The sequence below is a fragment of the Alexandromys fortis genome, unplaced genomic scaffold, assembly GCF_014885135.2.
Source record: "Alexandromys fortis isolate MF-2015 unplaced genomic scaffold, M_Fortis_MF-2015_v1.1 scaffold_58, whole genome shotgun sequence".
Lineage (NCBI taxonomy): Eukaryota > Metazoa > Chordata > Mammalia > Rodentia > Cricetidae > Alexandromys > Alexandromys fortis.
In genome coordinates, this window is record NW_026067940.1 from 2,222,988 (window position 1) to 2,241,167 (window position 18,180).

The following is an 18,180-nucleotide window of genomic DNA, read 5'->3' on the forward strand; positions in this document are numbered from 1 at the left end:
TGAGACTCTCAGACACACCAGAAGATCACGCAGACATTCACAAGTGACAATAATTACGTTAATTTGATCACACGGTGTAGTACATAGGAACAGTATACTGCACCCCATAAATATTTTACAATTATTGTATGTCAATCAAAAAAAGTAAAATTGAAGTCAAATAGTGGTGTTTCATGCCTTTAATCCCAGCACTCAGGAGGGGGAGGCAGGCTGATCTCTATGAGTGTGAGAACAGCCTGCTCTGCAGAGCGAGGTCCAGGACAGCCAGGACTACACAAAGAAAGCCTGTCTCAATAAACAAAAAGTAAAATTGGGGCTGGCAAGATGGCTCAGGAGTAAGGATACTTAAAGCCCAGCCCGATGACCTGAGCTCAAGCCCTGAGACCTCTACACATACACTGTGATATACACACACATGCATGAACACACAGAAATAAAATGCAACTCAATTTTTATGAATGAATAAAGGTCAGACCTGGCGATGTGTGCTTCTAACCCCAGCACTCAGGAGACTGAAGAAAGAGGGTCACAAATTTGAGACTAGCTCATTCTACACAGCTATGTCCTGTTTCAAAACCTAAGTCAATTTAAAACATTAAAACAAGGCTTTGGGGCTCTGACACCAAATCAGTCTTGATGGCACAGCACCCAGACCCCTCCAAAGCCACGCGTTAGGACCAGGGGCCAGAGCACTGCTCATGTCCTCTGCGCCTTAGCTGATGGAGACATGAAGTGATTTTTTTTTTTTTTTTTTTTTTTTTGAGCTGCTCCGGCTTCAAACCCAACACAACCCTTCAAAACCTACTTTAAAAACCAAGTAGGGTGGCTGGCAAGATGGCTCAGCCAGTGAAGATGCTTGCCACCAAACTCTAATGAAGGGTGTTCCATCTCTTAGGCCCCATATGGTAAGAGCAAGAACTAAGTCCCCAGTATTGTCTTCTAACAACAACGTGTACTTGTGTACACATGAGCACACTCACATAGAATAATAAATAAAATTTAATTATTTTAAAGTTAATAAATTACAAGTGTAGAAGAAAATTTTCTTATATCCACAATTGCCAGTCAACAGTTTTTCTTCCTTTCTTTCTTTCTTTCTTCCTTTCTTTCTTTCTTTCTTTCTTTCTTTCTTTCTTTCTTTCTTTCTTTCTCTCTCTCTCTCTCTCTTTCTTTCTTTCTTTCTTTCTTTTCATAATTAGGTTGTATATGCATGTGTGGAGGCCTGAGGTCAATACTATGCCTTTCTCTATTGTTTTCCACCTTATTATTTTATTTTTTTATGTGAATTCATGTTTTACCTACGAGCAATGCTGTACTACATGCATACCTAGTGCTGGTAGAGGCCACTGAATTCCCTGGAACTGGAGCTGCCGTGTGGGTGCTGGGAATTGAACCCAGGTCCTCTGCAAGAACAGTAGGGGCTCTAAACTACTGAGCCATCTCTCTTGTCTTATTTTAAAAAAACAAGATCTCTCCCTGAATCCGAAGATCACTGGTTGGTAAGGCTGGCCACTGAGCCCTTGGGATCCCTTACCTCTCTGAGCCCCAGAACTGGGGTTGCAGATGTGTACCATAGTGTACATCCTCCTGCTTGTGCTCAACCCACTGAGTATCAACACAGCCCCAATCACCATTTAAAACAGTGTTCTCTGTCTACCTCCCTTCAACACTTTTTCAGTCAATACATATCCAGTAAGTTTCTAACATACAGGACTGAAGAGATGGCCTACTGCTTAAGAGCACTAACTGTTCTTCCAGAGGTCCTGGGTTCAAATCCCAGCACCCACATGGTGGCTCACAACCATCTGTAATGCCAGTTCCTGGAATCCAACACTCTCCTCTGGCCTCTACAGGTACCAGACACACAAGTGGTGCACAGACATACATACCGGCAAGGCATCCAAACACGTAAAAGTGAATGAACAAGCTGGACTGCATGGCCTCTGTGTGTTGTCTTGTGATTATAAACAGTGGCCTGTAGAACAAGGGAAGACAGATCCCATAGCAGTCGCATTCTGAAAATCTTTTTTTCCTTTGTTTCTTTTTGCTTTTTGAGACAGTGTTTCTCTATGTATCCCTGACTGTCCAAAAACTCACTCTATACACCATCAGGCTGTCCTGAACTCACAGAGATCCACCTGCTTCTGCTTCCCAAGTGCTGGTATTAAAGACCTGTGTCATCACACCCAGCTAAACCATTTCTTAAATGTTTACTTTTGGGTGGGCATGTGTTCCCCAGTATGCATGCAAAGCTCAGAGGACAACCAGGAGGAACTGGTTCTCTCCTCGGGACAAAGCTGAACCATTGTACCCTTCCAAGTAATTGTGGTCAGCAAGATGGCTCAGTGGATAAAAAATGCTTGTCCCACAAGCCTGAAAATGTGAGTTTGGTCCCCAGAATCCACAGTGAAGAGAACCAACTCCTGACCTCCACCCATGCACTGTGGCATGCATACTCGTGCGCGCGCATGTGCACACACACAAATAGTAATAGAGTGAAGTATTTTTAATGAAATGGTAAGTGTGTACATTCTGAGACAGTGTCTTCATAAATTAATTTTCCTATTTTTTAAAGATGTATTTATTTATTATGTATATAGTGTTCTGTGTGCATGCATGTCTGCAGGCCAGAAAAGGACACCAAATCTCATTACAGATGGCTGTGAGCTACCATGTGGTTGCTGGGAACTGAACTCAGGACCTCTGGAAGAGCAGTCAGTGCTCTTAACCTCTGAGCCATCTCTCCAGCCCTAATTTTCCTATTAAAATAAGTATTTTACTTTTTCTAAAGATGTTTTTAAAATCATTTTTTCACAAAGATTCAACTATTTCAAACTATGTTTTTAATGCCAGAAGAGCCATAAAGTAAGCGTACAAATCCAAAAAAGTACCTAGTGATGGGGAAACAAGAGCTGCCAAAGAGATCAGCACGTCTGCTTTCCAGCTCAGTTAGGGTGTGTGTGTGTGCACATGTGTGTGTGCACATGTGTGTGTGCATGTGTGTGTGTTCAAGAAACTCGAAATTCCATGAGTGAGCTTCTAAATGAAAAGCAGTGATTGCATATTCACTGATTAAATTCCATTATACCCACCTCGAGATTTTACACAAAAAAAAAATCATAAACCTAGAGTTGGTGGCGCACGCCTTTAATCCCAGCACTCAAGAGGCAGAGGCAGTCAAAATGTAATTCAAGGTCAGGCTGGTCTACAGAGCAAGTTAGTTCCAGGACTGGCTCCATAGCTACTGGGAAGCCCTATCTCATAAAACAAAACAAAACAAAACAAAAAGTATCATAAATCTGCTACAAATGAACTTGAAATATTTTTTTTTTAAAGTCAAAAAGAAGAAAATCTAGGCCAGCTTTTAAGACATGCAGATATGTGTTCTTAGGAACAAGGAGGAAAAGCAAGTGTTTGGGTTCCTTTCAGAGTGGGAGAGAAAGGCTCGTCTGGGGCTTTACAATGCATTGATCGACCGTCAGCCTGAAGTTACCAAGGTTGTATAAAGCTCGCAATAAAGCTTTCTTTGCATTAACCAGCCAAGCACATAAACATTTTAATGAACTGTTTTTACATGGTTCATTGGGCAGCTACCAGGCTACTATAATACAAATCACCACGCCGCCGCATCCAGCTTGCTCATGATGGCTGCGCTTTTCCAGCTTCCCAAACGCAAATTGAAATCACAGCTATGGAGCTTTAATCAAACACTTGACTGTCGGAGCATGGGAACGTCTTCTCCCGGAATCTGCTAGGTTCTGGGATAGTCTGTTCAAAAGTTGGAATCCCCGAGAAATTTGACTCTCAAGCTTCCAAACCCCAGATGATGTTTCTTGTAATACCCAGGGACTGCTTAAAGGCTAAGCCCTTGGTTACCTCTTGCTGTTAAAGTGGTTTTAGGCAGCCAGCAACAGGGCTGTCATGAGGAGCAAGCCACCGAGAGCCCATCAACCGCAGAGACTGAGCACCCCAGACTGGTATCTGCCTTCATGACTTTAAGCTTTGAAAGAATTATTGAGCCCAACTCCGACGCAGACCAAGCCTCCTCAGAACAGTTAAGTATTACTAACAAACATTTGCACATATTCTAGCCAACACTTAGAGGACAAAACGTTTCCGTTTTGTCTTATTCGTTCCGAGACCTTAATGACCTGGTATTTCCTTCCGATTAAACCCTAGCCCAACACATAACTTGATAGCTAATTCAAATTACAAATGAATATTTAGCAAACCACACCACGTTTTGTATTTTAGCATCTCTTCCCTTGCTGGCACATAGGTGAGAAATGGCTGGTGATAGATTGTCCCACTGCCTGATGCCCCAGTGGGAACAAGCTGTTTTCACCTTGGTGTGGCCTTTAAAATAAATTAATTTGTTAATATTTTAAAATTCAGCGCAACAGATGACATAAAGCATTTATAAGACAGTTTATGATCCAGCCAACCATGCTCTGATCCAATAATATTTATTAAAACATTTTAGCTGGCTAATCAGTTCAAGGCCAAGATTTGGAGATGTTTGTTCTCCATGTTGAGTCGGGATCTAAATGGTACTAATGGTACCATAAAGATGTTATATGGCGTTAATATAACCAGAGTATTAAAAATATAATGAATTTGCTATTTATGAACCATTAAGTTTTGCCTCACCCCCAGAATAAATTTTATGTCATTACAGACCTATTAATACACTCTCTCTGTTTTTCTATCATCCTAATCCATCCGCCATCCCTGGGGTGTCTTCCTGTAGACGAATGAAGAGAAGGCAGAGGCTTCCTTTGTTTTCTTTCAGATACTGTTTATCATAATCCAAGATGGAAAGCAATGCTTTTTCTGTTGTAAGGTGTTCGTTTATGGTTCCTACCTTAGCCGATCAGGTAACATCACGGCCACCTCCTCCTACCTTCATGTCTTCATAGAACATTCCAGAAGCTCAGCTTCTCCAAAAGCAGAAGCGTGAAAGAAAATTTTTCTGTCTCTGCGTAGCAAGGGATGCCAGAGATTCCAGCACTGGGGAGGCTGAAAAGAAACAGCACAAGTTCAGGGCCGACTTGTGTTACCTAGCAAGACCTTAAGAGAGAGAGAGATGCAAACAGAGACTTGGAGAGAGGAGACAGAGAGGAGAGAGACAGAGACAGAGAGAGAAGAGAGAGAGACAGAGAGAGAGAGGTGCAGTGTGGGGTGGGAGGGAGACCATTCGTTTCTGTGGTCCATTTCTTTAACTATACAGACTCTGAGCCATAACAGAGACAATGCCTAGCTATAAATGTGCCTATAAAATATTGGCTCAAAATCCAGCTATAGGACAATTCTAGAACACTTTCATGGGATATTACATAGCTCTTAACAACTCTGTTTGGGTCTAGGGTGGCACAGTAATAGAATGCTTCACTTAAAAAACGCAAGGCCCCAGAGTCAATATGCCACTATGTACGCATGTATAATTCTATTTAAGATTGGAGCAAATGCTGGATATAATATGGTACAATGCTATAAGGGAAAGAAAACTCAAATGAGAAACTGCATCCAGTGAATGAGGAAACTTGTGTGGAGAGAAATCCTAAACTAGAAAACGATGACAAAACCAGAAATTCTGGATGGTTACTATCGCGCTGTCTATAATATACATGCAGCGCATTAAGTCTTTTAAAGCCAAAGATGGGAAGTGTGCCGGCTTAGCGTGAACATCTTCCCCCCTCAGCCCCTCCTCCCGCCATGTCTGACAATACGCTGATTTGCTGGTGGGGTTTCTGTGGGACCGTCATACATATTGCATCTGTCCAGAGTGGGTGTAGAAAAGTCACCAGATCAGAGACAGATCACAATTAGTTGGCAGATGTTGGGCAATCCTTTTTTTTTTAAGCCTCGGAGTCACTATTTTTATTTTTCTAACTGAATATGTATAGGTGCTTTTCCTGATCATAATGTCAGAACACCATGTGTGTGCTTGGTACCCTAGCAGGGTTGGAGAGGATGTCAGATCCCCTGGAACTGAAGTTCAGGTGGCCGGCTCTAAGCTGCCATGTGGGTGCTGGGAACTGAACCCAGGTTCTCTGCAAGAACAGCAAGGGCTCTTAACCACGGAGCCATCTCCCCAGCCCATGGCAGACAATCTTGATGATCTTGGGATCATTCCGGTCACATTTGCCGCTTGGGTGGCATTTCTTCCTCAGTCACTCTCTGTCCCTTTGCCTCTCTGCCCCTGGGCTCTTTGGCATCTGCAGAGCTGAGGGCTGACACCGCAGCTTTGGGTGACTTCTGTCCTCTGTGGTTTTTCTTCAAAGTTTTTCTTTCTTCTTTTCTAATTTTAAAAAAATTGGTGGGTGTGGGTGTGTGTGTGCATGCGCGTGCACACACATGTATGTGAGCGTGCTCATGTGCGAGTGCTGTGCATATTATGTGCACAGGTGTTACAGGAGGCCAAAGTTCCCTGCACTCTCACTCTCTTACTCTTTGTCTCTCTCTGGACCTGGGGCTATACTGTCTGTCCTCCAGCAAGCCCTGGCTAGCTTCCTGTCTCTGCCACCTTACCCCACAAGCATTTGGAGGGGTGTTTCATCGATGCACTCAACCATGTCCAGCTTTTAAATTGGGTTCTGGGGATTTGAACCCAAGCCCCCAGACTACAGCAAGTGCTCCTCTGCGCTCCCCAGCCCCTCTTTGAGGGGCTTCTCAGCTCCTCCCTCTATTTATATCCAATACATTCTCTCTGTTTTTGAGGGATTGACAGAAGTGGGGACAGAGGGAGGGAAGGAAGGCCCCGGGCGTAGTTCAGACTTTTCTTACACAGAAATGGAAGCCCGCTGAGCTGACGCGAGTACAGTCTGGACGTCTTGGCTTCAGCGTCTCAGGCCTTCCTTGGTGTCTGGACTTGGTGACTACAAGGCAGCAGAGGACAGGTGCAGGTGACATTCTCCAGAGTGTTCAGGAAAGTATTGAATGGCACCTGCAAAAGTCGGCTGTAGGAGCCCTGGCCAGCGCACTCCACATAACCAGAGCTTCTGGTTTTCTTTTTTCTTGTCTGTGAGAGAAGTCAGGCTCACCCCAAACTGAAGAGTTTCTCCTTGATTCTGTCAACCTTTAAAGTTCAAACCTCTTTAACAAAGGGATCCTCCCATTTAAAAACCAAACCAATGGCAGACATTAGTGGGTTCTTTTTCACAAGTTCTAGCAGACTTGGTGAGTGAAAGACAGAGATTAAAAAAAAAAAAAATACGAGAACAAAAATACCTGCCTGGTCACAGTTGGTCAGACCCAGTGATGGCCTGATAACATCTATTTCCCTCCCAGCACGACAGTCTCCGATCAGAAAGATGACCTCCCACACAGCAGAAAGCCCTCCTATGCTGTGTTTCAGAACCCAACTGTCACTGGGGTCCAGTGCTTAGTTACCCTAGATCCATCTTGTATCTTGCAAGGGACCATGACAAGTTTTGGCAATGGGGTGGAGTTCCTATAAACATCTGCCTTGAGGAGAGGAATATTTTCAAGTTTGGCACCGGGAACCCACTTCTTTCAGAGAATGTTGGGGTTCTAAGTCACTCAGAAGTGTCAACCCCAGGTTATAAGGGCCTGGACTGAACCCAACTTTCTTGTTACCTAAGGAGCTACCTAAAAAAAAAAAAAAAAGTAGAAATGGTCAAGGAACTGGTCATCTGGTCATCTCTCCCCCTGCCAATGGGCAAACATCCCAAGTCCCTTTTTGTCTGTCCTGGAAACTTGGACATCTTCCTTTTTTTTTTTTGGTTTTTCGAGACAGGGTTTCTCTGTGGTTTTGGAGCCTGTCCTGGAACTAGCTCTTGTAGACCAGGCTGGTCTCGAACTCACAGAGATCCGCCTGTCTCTGCCTCCCAAGTGCTGGGGGACATCTTCCTTTTATGAGACAGCCAGAACCCTTGAGAAGTTGAAGCCGCTGGGTTACAGAAAGGAATTTCTTTCTTCTTTCTTTTCAAGATTTATTTCTGTATACAGTGTTCTGCCTATATGTCTGCCTGCAGGCCAGAAGAGGGCACCAGGTCTCATTACAGATGGTTGTGAGCCACCATGTGGATGCTGGGAATTGAACTCAGGACCTTTGGAAGAACAGTCAGTGCTCTTAACCTCTGAGCCACATTTCCAGTCCCATAAAGAAATTTCTAAGCATCTTTACAAACACCTAGCTGCCTCTAGTCCCATCCCCTGGGTATGGATGACACACTGTCATGTCACGAGCAGCAGAGGTTTGCAGCAGACAGCTCCTTTTTAATCATAACCAAGATTCACACTATTAGGTTACAATTTTATTCTAAAAGTCACTGAGTTCCTGTAAACTGCACGGAGCGATACTTCCTTTTCGTTTGCTTTTCAGAGTGTATAAAGAAGAGGGAGAGAGGATCATTGCGTATCATCGAGTTCACGTAGAAAGGACACAACGGGCTCTGTGTTTGATAGACAGCTCTTTTGACCCCTGTCAGGCAAGGCGTTGGTAAAGCCTCACACGGCCACACTGTGAGCCCTGTTTTTCCACGCAACTCTGAGAAGGAGGAAAACAAAACCAATTCCACCCTGAGGTGCAGACAAAGAAGACCCTCCCCAAGGAGCCCGCATGATAAGTGGCCCCAGAGAACATCCCTGCGATCAGTCAGAGAGGCAGGCGAGTTATTAGCTTAGCCCTGAACCTCCCACTTAATGGAAGACCAGTGGTGAGGCTTAACAGACCCTGGCTGCGGTGACAAGCCTGGGACCTGCTCGAGGAAATCCAATTGAAAAGCAGCCAAGAGGAACAACGAGCCAGAAACAGATGTTCCGGCCACCGGGATGTGCACACATTTAACCTGAACGTGTGGCTGGAGAAATAAGGCCAAGAGCGTTCGCTCTCGATACAGCAGCGTCACCTCTTCCCCCGTGGAGAGACTGTCAAGTTCAATTATAACCATCACATTTATTTTGTCAAAATTTTAGCAGTTTCTTTAAAAGAAGATGTCAAACTGGTAATAACAGCTATTAAAGGAATTCCAGATACCTGATTTATCTACTGGATTTTACTAAAACATTTCAGTAAAGTCACACTTATGCTAGTTTCATAGTAATTGAAGATGTATCTTTAAAAAAAAAAAAAGGCCAGCTGAAGTTCAAACAGCTAGTGTAGCCATTCTGTGCCTGGTCACCGCTTGGTTGAAATATCGTAAGGAGTTACATTTGTGTCAGTTCTTTTTGGTCACTTCTTGTCACTAAAATCAGGGAGGGTAGGCTGGTAGATCAGAGATTCCCAAACCAGCTTCACAAGTCCGTTACTATGGATCTGGATGGACAGATCGCGGAACCTCAGCAATCTGTCCGTCCCTCTCGTTAGGAAGGAGCCTCTGGGGCAGGGTTCCACTGCTCTCTAGCCGGCTATGAAAGAGGCCTGCTGGCTCACTTATTCGAGGAAGAGAAACTCACACACTCAGTGGACTCTAAGGAGGTCTTATCTAGAACAGCAGTGTGCTTATGAAACGATGAACACGGGAGGAAGAGTGTAATATTAACACAGGCTCCGCGGGTGCAGGTGACCCTCCGTGCCCGCACCGCCCTGTGCGCCTCACGCAGAACTGTGCGCTCATGCTGTGCCTGCACTTTGTTTTTATTGGCAGGTTGGATTCGGCAGGTTTAATCAGAGCCTCTCTGGGGTCACCGAGTTTTATCTGCTTTTGGATATCTGAACCCGTCATTCCGCAAGAAGAAAGTAGAGGAACGAGCCCCTGTTCTGCGCTACCGAGACATCCTGGAGGTATTTATGAGCAGGGCGATCTTGAGGGATGTTCGCTTTTAAAATCCAAGAACAGCAGCAAAAAATAAATTAACCCGAAGATGTATTGTTAATTTGCACACGAATCCCTTACAAGCAAGGTAAAACGGTTCAGTAAATTATGGATTTACAAATAAACGGGATTCTAGGACCTTGGAAAGCACTTTGATTGGAATATAGATCCATTTTTTCCTCAAAAACAAATTTCTACTCCAGCTGCAGGCAGAAGAAGCATAAACCGAAATCCCCCTGAACCCTGGAAGGGACTCTCCCGGAGAGGCAAGCAAGGGACTGATGGCTCATTGGAGCTGAATACTTGCCACAAACTGGGGTGTGTGTGGGGGGAGGGGCGAGACCGCTTTCTAACTGCACCCCGGAATTCCACACTGTCACCAACCACGGGCTAATGGTACCTGTCTTCTTGCTGTCTTAAAGGGAGGACTGGCGAGAGACAAGTCATAAATCTTCCCCAACAGTTTTGTGCTATTGTTCTCACAGACAAAGGGCAGGGCTTACTTCTCTGCAAATTTTAAACATTGTTCTAAAGGAATGGGCTTGTGTTTGCTTTGCTGCTGCAATGAGATTAGCAGGCAACACCTTTCTTTCTCGACTTGAAGCTTCTCTTCTTCAGAAGTTTGAGGGATAGTGGTGGAGCTTACACATGTTGGCCATACTAGGTTCCAAATACACGCTGACCTTTAGGAGATGCACAGAAGGGAAAGCCACACCCATCTTTTTGATCCTTAAATAACCAATGCATTGATCTAAAACACCTCCAACCAGTTAAGGTGGCTGCTCAGAGACTAAGCGGGGAGAAATACAATAAGAACAGGAGCAAAAGTAACTGGTCTTGGGGCAGGGGATTCCGTGATAAGAATCCCTGCTGTGCAGGCATAAGGACTTGAGTTCAAATCCCAGCACTCATGTAAAAAGCTAGATGTGTTCACACATACCTGTACCCGCAGCTCTGGGGTAGGACTGGGAGAAAAAGGATCACTGGGGCTTGCTGGCTGCCGGCCCAGCTCCAGGTTCAGGTAGGGACCCTCTCTTAAGGGATTGGATGGGTAGTGATAGAACAGGACACCTGGTAGCCTCTGGCCTCTGCACATACCCACGTGTGCCTACGCCACACACATGCCGAAAAAGAAAATAATAATAAATCATTCAAAAGCTAGGGTAATTAAAAAAAAAAGAATAGCTGACACGTTTATTTTATGGTAACTGTTGTTCTTTCTGTGGGGTTGGAGAGAAAACATGAGACACACGGCGGTCCCACGTGGGTGAACTTTAATGGGGGGGTGACGACAGGTGAGGGACGGGGGTGAAGAGACAAAAGGGAAAAGGGGCAAGCTATGGCGTTCCCCGTTTTTTAAAGGGGATCCAGGTGCGTCTGGGAAAATGTCCTGCGCATTCGTGGCTCTCCGTCGAGCTGGGATTTGTAGTCCAGTTAAGGAATTGTCCTTCTGCGTATGTGCGAACTTTTCTCCAAAAAGGAACAACAGTAACTACATCTAAACAGTCATGCAAAATATTCCAGAAAAGAAAAGAAAACTATTTTGTCCCTCTGGAACACAGGCAGAAGGATCTTGAGTTTGAGGCTAGCCTGGACTACATAGTGAGAATCTGTCTCAAAAGCATAAAACAAAACAACAAACAAAGAAACAAAAAGCAATAATGGTTTTCAATGAGAAACCATTTGTTTAATACAGACAGAGCTCTAGGTTTATGTTATTTTATTTTAAGGTGTGTTGCTTTTGTTTATGTTGCATTTGTTTAACTCCGCGAAACTGATTCTTGGCCTGTCTAAAACTCCCGATGGTCTAATAAAGAGTCGAACAGCCAATAGTAAGGCAGGAGCAAGGATAGGCAGGGCTGGCAGTAGAAAAAGAATCCAGGAAGAGGAGGAGCAGCAAAAGAACCAAAGGAGGAGGACCTCAGGGGACAGCCACACAACCCAGCCACGCAGCCACCCAGCCAGCCACGCAGCCACCCAGCCAGCCACGCAGCCACCCAGCCATGCAGCCACCCAGCCAGCCACGCAACCACTCATCCAAACACGGAGTAAGAAGGAAAGTAATACATAAGGAAGTAATAAAAGGTAGTAGTATGTTATCCATCCATTAAAAAAGTTATAAGGGGATTTTTTAATTACCTTGACAGAAAGCTGCCATAACTACAACTTGAAAATGAGAATAAGTAAGACTGTTTCAAAACTACTAAAAACTATTCATATCCAAAATTATAGGGCAATTAAGAAGAGAGCCCATTTTGATCAAGGATGGTGAGTTAAAGTTGTATAAAAGTTTCTCATTATATTTACCAACTTTCAAAAAAAAAACCCTAATACAAAACTTAATGGCAGAGAGATTTTCTCTGTATTTGAAAATTAGATCAATAGAAATAAGACGAACTCAATTGATGGACTTTCCTTTCACCAATTCCATGACGTTTCTCAATGATGTCAGGTGAGGATGCCTGTTTCCCTCATTTCTGTTTCTGTGTTTTCACTTCAGATTTGTCAAGTAAAACAAAGACTAAAGTCTGGCATGCAAATTTGCTTATATGTCTAAATAAAAAGATGTTAAGCATCAAAAGAAGGAGGAGGGGAAGGGGAAGAGGAAGAAGAAGAAGGAGGAGGAGGAAAAGAAAAAGAAGAAGAGGAAAAGGAAGAAGTAGTAATAAAAGGAAAAGTCCAGAGGCAAAAGATAGTCAGGATAATTAAGTTAAGAAAAACTGGTTAGCATAACAACACATCAAGCTAAGGACAGGTGTTCCTAACTAAAAATTAAGCCTCTGTTTGTGATTTATTTGGGAGCTGGGTAGTGGGCTCCCCCAAAAGCCAAAAGAGTAAGAGCAAAAACATTATATACCACCCAAGTTCTTCAAAACACAAAACAAAGCCCTTTCCACCTCTCTGAATAGTAAAAAGCCTTCTTTTCTAGAAACATAATTCATGTATTAACTCAGTAATCACATCAGCCATTTTAGAATAGGGAGTTTGCCATGCTGTGGTCGAGAATATTTTCCACCATGAGCTTTTATATAAATAATGCTAAGCATTTTATCATATTAACATATTAACACAGCACCTATATAATTGCTAAATGTACTGGGTGCTTCTCAGATTCAGCTAACTTTTTGTTTGGTAGTTTGGTTGGGTTTTCTTGAGACAAGGTTTCTTTGCATAACAGTTCTGGCTGTCCTGGAACTCACTTTGTAGACCAGGCTGGCCTCCGAGATCCCCCTGCCTCTGCCTCTCACTTAACTTTTCCCCCCCATGCTGGGATTAAAGGGGCATGCTGTGTGCCACCACCGCCCTGGTTTAGCCTCACCCTTTAATGGTTCCTCAAGGAGTTCTAGCTGTTANGAAGAGGGCACCAGACCTCATTACAGATGGTTGTGAGCCACCATGTGGTTGCTGGGAATTGAACTCAGGACCTTTGGAAGAGCAGGCAATGCTCTTAACCACTGAGCCATCTCTCCAGCCCCAAAAGGTTTATTCTTTAATTTTCATTTGTGTGTGTTCATGATGTGACATGTATACAGGGACCCACAGAGGCCAGAAGAGAGCATCAGGTCCTCTGGAGATAGAGATACAGGCAGTTGTGAGCCTGTTTGCTTGGGAGCAGGGAATCAGACTCAGGTCCTTTGGCAGAGCAGCAAACACTTTTAAACCCTAAGCCATCTCTCTTGCTTGCCCCCGATGACCCACTGAAACTAATATCAGGCCAGAGCTTGGCTACAACCTAGTATAATGTGGTTAAGGATACCTTTACAATTAAAAAAAAATGTTTTTAAGTTTTGTGGTTTTTTTCTTTTACTTTATATATTGAGTGTTTTAAACCTAACAATATTTATTTTATGTACTTGGATGTTTTGTCTGTGCGCCACATGTGTACCTGGTGCCTGTGAAGGACAGAAAAGAATACAGAATCTTCTGGAACTAAAGATAAAGATTGTGAGCTATCACATGGGTGTTAGGAATCAAACCCAAGTCCAGTATAGTAGCATATGCCTGCTTTTAATCCATGTCCTCAGGAGGCAGAGGCAGGTGGTGCATCTATGTAAGTTTGAGGCCAGCCTGGTCTACATAGTAAGTTCCAGGACAACCAGAGCTACATAGAGAGACCCTGACTCAAAAAAACCGAAAAAGGAAAGGAAAAGTGAAGTTAGTGATTAGATAGTGTGGCTGGCTCCACGCACCCTGCAGATCTGCAGGTCAGTCAGTGTAGCCGGCCGTCAGGAGCTCACAGCCTGAGTTAGATATCCCCACTGTGCACCATCTCTGGAAGGCGGGTTGATGGGTGGATTTACTTCTCAACTAAGCAGGTAGCTGGGGCTGACTGATGGCCCAGCTAAGCCAGTGCCTGGCTAACCCGGTTAGTCAGCTTGGTATATCTAGAGAGGTCAAGGATTAGATGTTGCTGTTAAACCATTACAGGAGATAATGCTGTGGGTGCTGCTTTAATTCTTATATTATAAGACCAGAAATCGAGAGACACAGAGCAGAAGTAAATCTCAGAAGACGTCAGCCGCTCCAGGCTTGTTCCCATCATGGACTTAATCAGCTTCCAGCGTAGAACTGCAGCACTAGGGACTCATCTGGGTAGGGAGGTGGTGCCTCTGGTACCCTTTGAGTCTGTTGCCTTGCAGGATGAAAACACATGGAGCCAGCAGCACAGGCTTGGAGGTGGCTCAGCTTGGGGACTTAAATAACCTTTTTGTCACAATGCCCGACAAGAACGAATACATTAGACTGAAAACGTAAAATGACACAATTTGTGCACATTCAAGTGTGCACACTAAGTATGTGTGCACAGGGCTAAACCAAAGGCTGGATCAGTAGTTCATTTGCAACATCATCATAATAAATGAATGACTCAGGGAAAGTGCGTGTGTGCGTGTGTGTGTGTGTGTGTGTGTGTGTTCACGGGTACCCTCTCACTAGCTACTTCTGAACTTTTCTTAATACACAATATAATTTTCACTGCAAAATACAATCAATTGACCTCTGTTATCATTTCACAATTTTTAACTTCAAAACTGTCAGGAGCCATTTCCCCCCTAAAATTACAGGAACCATTACCCTAGGGGGTCTGCAGAGAACCCCACACCCAATTAACTTATCTGTTAGCGGAACCCGCCTCACATTCCAGCTATCCAGGGAACCAGGTGTGGCAACTTGTGACTTCTGGCCTACCCGTCCGAATGTAACCTGGCCTACGTGACCGGAACCACGCGGAGGCGAGATCCCGTGCCCTGCCCCCCATTCCTTACCCTATATAAGCAGCAACCATGACCCTAATAAACGGAGGCTTTGACAAATCTGCTTGGCCTTCTTCTTCTGTCTTAGCTCATTCCCTTCCAGGTAGCGCCCCTCCGTGACCCTGGAATAACTGATTGCAAGGTGGGTTACAAACCCCTAGACTGAGTAACCCACCAAACGCAATCCACACAAAACATATTCTCTACTTTGTTTTGTTTTTGTTTTTCAAGACAAGGCTTCTCTGTGTAACAGCCCTAGCTGTCTGGAACTAGCTCTTGTAGACCAGGCTGGCCTTGAACTCACAGAGATCCACCTGCCTCTGTCTCAGGAGATTGCTAGGATTAAAGGCACGTGCCACCACTGCCCAGCTAACATATTCTCCATTAAAATTATAAAATTAAAAGCTGGCAAGATGGCTTAGTGGTTAAGAGAACTTGCTGCTTTTACAGAGGTTCTAGGTTCAATTCCTATAACTTTTCTCTTTTGCGCACGCAGAGAGGGGGTGGGGGGTGGTTTGGGTTCCCCAGACAAGGTCTCACTATGTGGCTGTAAACAGGCTATACAAGAGTCTTGCAACTTAACAGTGGGGATAAACACTAAGAATTAAGTGATTTCACCATTGTGCAAATGTTACAAAGTCTATGGAAACTAGTACAGCTGCAAAATCACTCAGAATCCAATCTTGAGGGACTGCCTTCCTGTATGTGGTCTCTGTTGACCAAAAGTGTCCTTATGAGATGCATGATAGTAGCCGGATTAAGTACGGCCAGTATTCCAGCTGGGGTAGAGCCGGATCTCGTGTAGACTCCAGTGGAGCCTGGAGCCGGCTTTCACAAAAGCAGCCATTCTCCTTAGCACCTGGCAGCAGGTGCTGCCTCTCAGCGCAGTGGCCGGGACCTGCTCATTCCATCCCACCCTCCCCTGTAGAGACCTGGTCCATCTTCGTCTGCTTGGACAGGCAGAGTCCTAGCTGGTGCAAAGGAACTGACTGACAGCCAAGATAGTCTTGTGAAACAGGGAGAAAGGTGCTCTCCTGGAGGGTCCTTGAGATGGAACTAGGACCTTAGGTCTAATTTAGGACCTTAGCATCTAGGGGCATGTTGCCTGCAAGACACAGCCTCTCCACAGCTGGGCACCTTGCACATAGCCAACTCCTCTCTCTCTCTCACCCACACACCCACACCCCCCCCCACACACACCCATTTCACACCTTCTCTACTCTGGGTATCTCTGCACAATCGCCCCGTGCTTCTTTCATGTCCTCAGCAAACACACACACACACACACACACACACACACACACACACAAAGCAGAAAAATCATTCTCCATTATGGGCTGCTTTTGGGAAGTTTCCATTGTCCAAAACTTCTCCAATAAAGAAATACTGTTTTCAAAATCATAAGGGAAAAAGTGGTAAAAATGTCAAAGTTTTCCAGCTTAGGAAAATAGAAATCATTATGACTTTTTTTTTTTTTTTTAATGGAGACAGAGCTAGGAGTGACTGTTTCATCCTGATCTTATGTATGTCCAAGTAATCTAGTGTGAGGAGTTATTTTTAAAGAAAACCAAACCAAACCATGGAAAAACGGGTTTTGAATGATGAGGAGCAGTTTCAAAGCCCCAAGCAGAAGGAAAGCCTGAAGAGAGTGATGGGAAAGGGACGTGGAGATCCTCCTTCTCCTCCTCCTCCTCTCCTCTTTCTTCTCCTCCTCCTCTGAAACCCACCCAACACAAGACTGTTTTCACAGTCCGGTGCTATTGTGGGTTGTAAATGCAAAACCTTCTATCATGGAAAGGGAAGAATATACAAAACAAAGGCTGTTTAGGTCAGAACTCCTGCTACCACCAGAGTTTCGGCTCCTGCTGGGTAGACCTGCCGCTGAGCCGCTGAGCGGTGGAGGCAGGCGGAAGTCACGGCCCCCTCCCATTAATGCTGAGGTTGGGGCTGCCAGTGGGTGGTTGCCACTTTTCATATGATTTCCACTTTTTATTTTCTTATACAAGATACTGTGAATTTACTGCTGAGCCTGCGCGCGGCACCTTTCTTAGGAGAAAATTACTTCAGGAGGATCTGCTTGCACAAGCGTAAACTGTGTGGCTCTCTGAACGTCGGGAGAAACACATCAGACTCCATATGCTGATTCGGCTCTTTTGAGTTACCTGCTGGGAGGACTCGGGCTGTCATTGTTTTCCCCGCATGCCACGTTCCTTGTATTTTTGCTCATTCACGTCATCAAGTGTGTTACCAAGGAGTCCCTAAATGCACTTGACTGCACTAGGCACCACCAAGGACACAGAGGAGGCTGGTAAAGGGTTTTTGCATTTGAAAGGTTTACAGTCTCGTGCTGGGCACAGCAGAGAAAAACATCCTCTGGTTGTTGTGGGGGGGGGGCGTGGGAGAAGAACACTCCAAATGGAGAAAATGGGCCGTGCAAGGGCCCGGAGGAGGCAAAGAGCAAGACCAAGAAAGCTGGGAAGCAGTGGGGAGAGCCAGACAGGGAGAAGTCTGCGAGGCTGGAAGAACTTTTGTGCTCAGTGTGTGGAGGAGTCATTCAAATCTTTCTTCGAGCAAGGGAATGTGGATCTGGGAACTTTCTGCTGTTTTTGTTTTGTTGTGGCAGGGTCTCACTAAGTAGACTAGGCTAGCCTTGAACTCACAGAGCTCCGCCTGCTTTTGTTGAGTTTAAAGGTGTGCACTACCACCCTTGAATTGTTCTTTTTATTTTATTTGTTTAATTAATTTGTTTATTTTATTTGTTTATTTTGGTTTTTCAAGACTTGGTTTCTTTGTGTAGCCTTAGCTGTCCTGCAACTCTCTCTGTGGACCAGGCTGGCCTCGAACTCACAGAGACCCTGCCTCTGCCTCCCAAGTGCTGGGATCAAAGGTGTGCACCACCACCTCCTGGCTTGTTTTTCATTTTTTTGTTCGTAGCTCTTCTTATTGGTGAAGTAGGCTCAGAGAAGCACTGAGGGCAGTTAACAGGCTAACCATAGTCACTAGGACACATGGAGGTCACTGAGGTTCACGAAAGCTGGAAGTCCCAGAGCCCCATGATCTGGTCCTGCTCATCAGTCCGCAGGGAGAAGATGGACAAGCTACCTGATGATCCGTGGCCCGACTCAGAATATTCACCTCTAGAGCCACCT

General features: G+C 44.7%; 1 long non-coding RNA gene across 1 annotated transcript in view; it reads left to right on the forward strand.

Moving 5' to 3' along the window:
• LOC126505034 (uncharacterized) overlaps nucleotides 1–18,180 on the forward strand; it is a 57,932-nt gene that overhangs the window by 21,018 nt on the left and 18,734 nt on the right. The window contains exon 2 of the long non-coding RNA XR_007592787.1: nucleotides 9,612–9,748. This is a non-coding gene — a long non-coding RNA (uncharacterized lncRNA). The remainder of the gene's footprint in view (nucleotides 1–9,611; nucleotides 9,749–18,180) is intronic.